The sequence below is a fragment of the Hyposmocoma kahamanoa genome, unplaced genomic scaffold (assembly GCF_003589595.1).
Source record: "Hyposmocoma kahamanoa isolate Upper Pololo Valley unplaced genomic scaffold, ASM358959v1 262, whole genome shotgun sequence".
NCBI lineage: Eukaryota > Metazoa > Arthropoda > Insecta > Lepidoptera > Cosmopterigidae > Hyposmocoma > Hyposmocoma kahamanoa.
This window is the reverse complement of record NW_020653765.1, coordinates 1,099,738-1,107,939: the sequence shown is the minus strand read 5'-3', so window position 1 is coordinate 1,107,939 and position 8,202 is coordinate 1,099,738. Positions and strand designations below refer to the sequence as shown.

Genomic DNA, 8,202 nt, shown 5'->3' with positions numbered 1-8,202 from the left:
GTAATGGTCAACAACTTCGAGTGTAATGCTCCCAATTTTAACTGGAGCGGGTACAACATGGACATTCGACATGATCTTCGTCTTGTCCATGTTCATCTTAAGACCCACTCTTTGGGAAACACTACTGAGATCTTCGAGCATTGTGTTCAGGTCTCCCAAGGTCATGGTTTATTTATACAACGACAACTTGAAAAATCTTGCCCGAACCTTATTATTACTTATAATTTAAATAAAATAATTATTATTGGTATGTTCTACCTACCGCTCGATTTGAAGTTTTACCATTTAAAAAATATTGTTATGTAAGTATGTATGTACAATATCTAATCAGTTATTTTTGGAATCGATGCCAACCAATACAAGTTTACAAACTACTATGTACCATTAGAATTTGTTGGTATTTCTTTGTTATTCTTTCCTTGGTTGGGAAATAAGCCGTTTTCTCATTTTTCTTTTTTTTTTTGGGAAATGCTTATATACAGTAGTTTCTTATATTCAACTATAAAATTATATAACTAATAACCTTTATGAACCTTTTCCAAGCGACTTTAATATAACCGCTATTCAACTACAGCCTTTATAAACACTTCTGTACAGCCTTTATACAACATGTACATAATCCGTGCGATTTCTAACAACTCGTGCGCAAGTCAATATATTCTTGCTCTATACACACTCGAACCTTTTGTCTGCCCACTCCCGCTGGACAAAAGCGTGATGTCATAGAGGCAAAAGGACGTAGTTATATGGAAGTACTAGATAGGACCACGTCCTTGGTGATATTTTTTTATTTCATTATACTTTATGAGGTGATTCTATCTATCAAAACGAACAAATTTTACTATGAGGAGCCATTTGAAGACGTATTATGTAGATGTTCCATATATTTTGAACGATTAAAGTATAAACATTCAGTATATTTAGACTTAAATATTTAATTAGGGTTGGAAAACAGTTGATTCGTAATTGAGAAGTCGATTAGTCGATATATGAAGAGATAACTACATCCATGCCTCAGTAGGTTAGAGCAATGCTACGGTGCAGCATGGACGCGGGTTCAAGTCCCACCGGGTCGACGAAATTTTTCTGTTTGTTCGATCTTTATATTCATAGTCATAGTAAAATAACTAGATTGAACATTTGCGATCGAAGTACACAATTTTTTATAGTAGTTAGCGACAATTGCGTACTGAGAAGCGTACTTGTCGCTTCCAGTGATTAAATGGATCTGCAACAGCTGTACTCAAGTGGTCATGTGTCGTAAAACCAATGTTTAGCGTAGACCGGACTGTCGTACTTGCCTCAGCCCTCAATGTAGGCAAGCTGTGTTTATGTCCACACCAGTGACACAGTATAAGTAATCTTATCGGTAAAATTAAGATAGCAATCACTCCTAAAGGAAATGAAACTATTTTTCCGGATTTAAATCGCGTATATTTGTTTTTTCAAACACGACGTTTCGGGCCCTCCGGGTCAACTGTGACCGTGTGACCTGTAAAGGGCCCGAAACGTCGGTTTGTTTGAAAAAACAAATATACGCGATTTAAATCCGGAAAAATAGTTTCATTTCCTATGTGTAACAATCGCGAAAACCTAAGAACTCGATAATCACTCCTAATTTGACCTCTCTTGTGGGTAGGTTCAGTATATGTGAGACAAAACAATTTTTACTTTGTGGATCTCTTTGAAGTACATACCAATTATGTTTAAATTTTTTTTCTATATTTACCTAACGATATAACTTGAATGTCTTGAAGGTCCAAGATCGGGCACTTTCAAGGTGACCTTTTACTTATTCGTCAACCAAAACTCAGAGGTCTTTTCCATTCCGAGAAAGTGTAAAGTTCCAGTCCCCATTGGCCAGTACTATACTTTTAGAAGAGACCCATTCATCAGTGATGTCCCTACATCATTCATCATCATATTTCATCCATTTTTAGCAAACCCGTAGCGCCATTACTGAGATGACGTCACAAACAAGCGTTTCACTTAAAAAACGAGAGAAAAATCATTGTTTTTACTCAACATACCGTGCAAAGTTATACCAGTGATGTGGGGTTGTTTCATCCAGTTCTAGCAAAACGCTGTCGCTATTACTGTAGTGATACCACAAACAAAACAGAAAAAATAATAATTGTTTTACTCAACGTACCTTGCAAACTTATACTGTATCTAAGTAAAATATTTATACGTCATTACTAATACAATGGTGCGAATAATATACAAAGTTATATACACCTACGGGCATTATAAATAGGAATATAGGTCGATTATGTTATTTGCAGTATAACGACTAGTATTTTATGTCGAAAGGGTATGTACGCGGTCTAAGGAATGTTTATTATAGAGCTTGTATAATAAAATGTGTTCCATTCAATGTGTTTCGGATTGTGCAATGATTACTTACTTCGGTGATTGAATTCCGAAATTCTAACTTTATAATAAGTAGTTATATGACATTAAATATAGGAAATAATGTAATGAATATGCAATAAATAATGATATAATATAAGCAAGAATGAATAGGCATTATTAAAGCGTGAAATATACAGAGAACAGGTGCGGGTCGGGTCGGGACCGCACCGGGTCTAATTCTATAAGGACGGCAACACACCGTGCGTGCACCCTTCACTCGCCCGCTCTAAAGGCATACGCTTCTAAATACAGGGAATTAGACCCGACTCGGACCCGACACGACCCGCGCCCGACCCGCACCCGCTCTCTGTGTGTTTCATGCTTTAGGCGTGCATGCTCCATTCTCGACATAATCGTCACTTTGCATCAGGTGAGATGGAAATCAAATCGACTTCCCTGTCATAACAGAAAAAAATGGCAATTAAGCAGATTTTGTTTAACAATAAAAATGAAACTAAATAAGCCCACCCGTCACAAATCGATCAAAATCAAAATCAAAATATTTTTTATTTTCTAGGTAACCATTATTGCACTTGAAATCGTCACATTGGTTAAAGTCATAGATATAAAGTCATACATTTTTTTTAAATAATATCAAGTGACAAGACGAACAAGTCGTGCGCCTGATGATAAACTACAAGCCTGTCCATAACAGTTGCAGTGCTACTCAGCTCTTTAAATCGCAAAGACCTGAGGGGCACTGCCACTGCGCCCGTCACCTTGAGACGTAAGTTGACAAGTTCCATGTGCCTGTAATTTCACCAATACCCTTACATAAAAACACTGTAATGCTGACATTACTCCTTTACTGCTTGGCGGTAGAAATAGATAAGGCTTAAAGCTCTACTGCTACTAATATGTGTATATATAATGTAACCCGCCCTAATCTACTCATTAATGTAGTTACTGTTGCAATAAAGTGTTACTTCTATTATGATATACCCTATATATTATTCAATAAAACGCATTCCCTTTATTCCTGTAGTTACCTTTACCAAAAAGTACCTGGATGTAATAGAAAATAGGACTACATTCTCCAATTACAGAGCTAGCACAACACTAAGCGATTTATGCGCCATGAAAAATTGCAAAGTGTGGCAATAAAAAGCGGGTTCTATTAAAAATAGTCAGTTTCACAAACATACAAACAAAACGCCGTAATTTGGTGTACGTATCTAGCTTATAGCGTCTTCGTTCATTACAAGAAGACCTACGACAAATTTATTAACGTAAATCGTTTGTACGGCATGTCCCTTTGAAAATGTGTTGTTTTAGTTCATTAGTAGCACAAGTAAAAATATTCGCCCAATTCAAATATTTGTTTATGGGTTATTTGCATAGATTAATTAAGTGGGAGAATTGTAAGTCAATGGGGAGAAGACAAAAAGTTTCAAACCACATGTTCATACATTCAGGGGAGAAAGCGGGTCACGACACTAATTTTTTCGTGATAATGAGAGTAAAATTACCTATATGAATATAATTTCACTAATATATTTATTTCGTCAAAATGGCTATTGAAATTAACATCACTATTTTGTTAGAGTTATTCTAAGAAAGCGCCATTCTAGGAAAGTCATATTCTAGGAAAAGGTTATTTAGGGAAAGAGATATTATGAAAGTGAGATATTCGATGAGGAGGATATTTTTAAAAGGTGACTTTCTCGGAAAAATACATTAATTTGCAAAAATAACACTTTGGGAATACGATATTTTAAAATCTAGGGGATGTTTTAAGGTAATTGAATACAAAACAACTAAACACACAGTAATTTTGGTTCTATTCCTGTACAACTAAACCTTATTAAAAATATCATAAAGACTACCAAATCGCGTTATTTCTCAAATTATCCCTTTTGATTAACTGTCAAGGCTCTAGTGAAATTGGTTAATCATACTATAATGATAGTTTATAACGTAACTGTAGATACGCGTGTGCAGGTCTGTTCCCATCACACCCACGGGTACAGGTATTTCTAGTTTGAGTGCCGGTGCATAGATTGACGCGATTGAAGTGGTGGACACTTGCATCAATCTCATATTGTTAAATGCGTGTTTGGGAATGACCCAATCTCATATTGTTAGATGCGTGTTTGAGAATGGCCAATAAATATAATGAAATAAAAATAACTATAACTTTTTTATAAAAAAAAACGGCGTGAAAAGTTAGTTGAATTATATTTATTTGCTAAATTGTGTTGAAATCGGTTATCGGAATGCGAGTGAAATCAAATAAACTGGGTTCATCCCCAAATTTGTCGCCCTAGGAGGTGAAATATTTTCTTCAAATTTTTATAGAACCTAAAAATACCTCCTTCCAGAAATCGGTTCACAAATATCGGAGTAACATACTTGCAAAAAAAGAAAAAATAGCGTAATTGAGAACAACCTTCTTCTTTGAAGTCGGTTAAAAAGGATCCTTAAGTCAGATTTCGTAGACGAATAAGTACGTGAACACCTTTACCATTCTAAACCTGAACGCGGTAATGCTCACGTTAAATAGGAAACTATTTTCTAACAAAACTAGTTGTATTTTAGAATTATAATGTTGTTTTCAATAATTCGCATTTAAAATTTTTAACTTAATTATACATTAACATCTTGTTATAACGTAATCTGCATACTAAAGCTTTACACTAAATATTATTTTTACAGCTTTTGTGTACTTGGATGACAAAATTCCGGAGTATTGACTAGTTTAGCTCTTGCAGATATTTGGAATATATAATTGTAAATTATAAATGCGTACAAATGTTTATTTGCAAAGAGTAACCTCTAGAGTTTCCTATTCACTCTTCTAAGGGGAATGAATAGTAGATTTAAATCAATATTTCAAGTGTAATTGCTTACCTATGAAATAAAGAAAGAGTTTCAGGTTGAGCTAGAAGAATATTGAAAGCCTTTCGATAACGTGTGTAGTTCTAAACCCATATTGGGCTGGAATGGTAAACTATAATCTTCTAAAATGTAGAAAACTACAATGGCAAAAGCGCTATATGCTCAAATACATTAAAATAGCCTAAATACAATGCTTCAGGCCCAAGCAAGAATGCCTTCAGTATTCTATGAAAAATTAATTGGAAATAATATTGCCTAGGTCAGAATCACGTCACTTAGTACGTTTTAATGCATGTTAAAATTAAGGAGATTAACCTAAATCCTCTTGTTAAAAGCCCAAGGAGACCCAGGGGGTCCACCTTCGCACTCTTACTGTGGAATAGCGGATTATTTTTTATTTGTTAAGTAAAAGACTTGATTTGGTTAACCAAGCACGAATAACCCTACAAGAGCAAGTGCGACTCGGAGCGCCTCGCGCTATAACCGCCAATTATAACCTGGGAGCCATCCGTAATTATTTCCATGCCTGATTTGTGCCCGCGGCCGGCGTATTACGTCAGAATACGAGCGGCGATCGTCTATTGTTTATTAGAATATTCCCTCGTGGATCGAAGAACGATCGTACATTGTTTTTAATAAAAAAAAATTTTTGGGAATGTAGAGCTTCTTTGTGGTACCAAGTAGCGGAACGAACAAGCCGTGCGCATGATGGTAAGCGACACGCCCGTCCATAACAGTTGCAATGGCACTCAGAGCTTTAAAACACAAAGATCTGAGGGGCCATGCGCAGACATAACTTGATAATAATTTCACCAGTACCCTTACGCTTCAAAATCGGAACGCAGTAATGCTCACATTACTGCTTGGCTGCAGAAATAGGTAAAGTGGCAGTACTTCCCTGGATGAACTCTTCCACAAAGAGCTCTACTGACACAAAAATACCAAGAAAGACTTCCTTGTCAAACAGTTCATCCAGAGATATCACTGGCGTACACGTAGATATAGATAAAAAATATGGATGGAACTGAGATAATGAATAACAGCGCGGCCAACACTGCTGGAGTTTAGAAGAGAGAGTAAAGTAAAATTGTATGTAAAAACAAAACTATATATCACAGAATCTTGTTCATAGTGTTAGTAATAAATTCTCTCAGGACTAGTGAAAATATATGTTTTGGAGTCCCATCGGTCTACAAAAACTCTCAGGAGTCCAATGGAGCCGCAGCATCTTTTCAACATAATGTATATATAATACTTCCGCGTAGCGCTGCCATGCCACGGCATTACGGCAGCTCAAAAGACCCCTGAATGCGTTGTTATACTGGACCCACTGGCCCATTGTATGCACTCGCTGCAAATTCTTTTGTAATTTAAAAAAATCTGCAACACAAAACAAAAAAAAATCACTTATAAAAAATAACACAGCCCTATGCTATAGAAAAAATGCAATAAGATAAATTATAAAATGCAGCTACCTAATTCAAAGTACACTAAAACGCACAAGTGTTATAGAATAGAAAACTAAATCATAAAGCTGTATTACTTTGTAACTCGCTCGTATGTATACCTATTCGGTCTTTCTTTAAATGAGCATTATTATTAACGTACTATTGGTTAACCTCTGGTGTAATATACGGGCTCTTGAGAATAAGGTTACTTGTTCCATCCCGGCTGGATGAATTTAGGGTGTTCTGGATTATGCTGATTAATTTTAAGATCAGTGTGAGACTCAACTAATGCGATTCTGTTGAGAAAACTCCATAGTTTGCGAATGTGTTAAGTAAAAAAAGTGAAGTATTTTCTCTCTTTTTTAGTGACTAACGAATTGCAAGTGTTAAAAGAAGTCGATGAAATGGTAGATCACACACTCAGTTATACAAACTGATGACATTCTTTGTAAATTTAATATTTAATTTCACATTGTTAGAATCGGCAAACTGTAAGGCCATAATCAAACGAGTAGGGTAACTCCACACAAACGTAGCAGCGGGGTTTGAATGTGTGCACGCCCGTCGCGCGCCGTGTATAGATGCACACATTCGCATAAACTCACGCGGCACTCGCGTTTATCCCACGCGCCATTCGTTATAGAATTAAAGCGTTCGTTCGATATTAAAAATGACTTCAAATTGTAGTAGTGTTTTTGTTTGTTTGAACATGAGTGCCTCAAATTCACAATTTGTTCAGCATTTCATTTCTATTTTATAATCGTACACATACAATCGAGATACTAAACTAAGTACGAAATGCATTTGACAAAGGTTATTTCAATTTAGAGAATACTGTGATGAATACGTTAATTTTTGCAAGAAGAAGTAAAATAACAATGTGACAATCCTATGTTCCTAGCGTGTAGTTATTGACGCGCCGAGCAGGCGGTGGTTGGACTACATGTCTCATTATACTATGGAAAGACAGTTCACCTAAAGGAAAGTGGTTACTATCGCGTATAGACATTTGCGATGTCATTGGTTTGTATTTAATATCGCAAATGCATTGCAGGTTGCAGGACGAAATATCTTCACTGGATCTCCCTACAAAAAATAGGTAGATGATACCTAATCAGGTATACCCTACCACATTGTACTATAAGTTGTTTACACAGGGTTCAGTTTGTATTTATTGAAGAGACACACAATATTTTAAAATTCATAACCTGCTTAGATTCGTGACGATTTACGGATTTACAGTTGTTTGCTAAATGACTGTGCCTGCTTTCAAAAACAAAATTATATTAAGTCTTAGGTACATTTTTTTATGATACAAAGTGACGGAACGAACAAGCCGTGGGCCTGGTGTTAAGCGACACGCATGTTTATAACAGTTGCAGTGCCATTCAGAGCTTTAAGCCGCAAAAATCTTGTGCCTGTAATTTCACCAGCACCAGAAGGTAGCTTACTTAATATATATATATATATATATATATATATATATATATATATATATATA

The 8,202-nt window shown here is 35.7% G+C and overlaps 1 protein-coding gene across 1 annotated transcript in view; it reads left to right on the top strand.

Annotated features, from left to right (window-relative positions):
* The window catches only part of LOC113228892 (transcription factor SOX-6), a 468,781-nt gene that overhangs the window by 81,589 nt on the left and 378,990 nt on the right, over window positions 1–8,202 (top strand). The window lies entirely within an intron of this gene.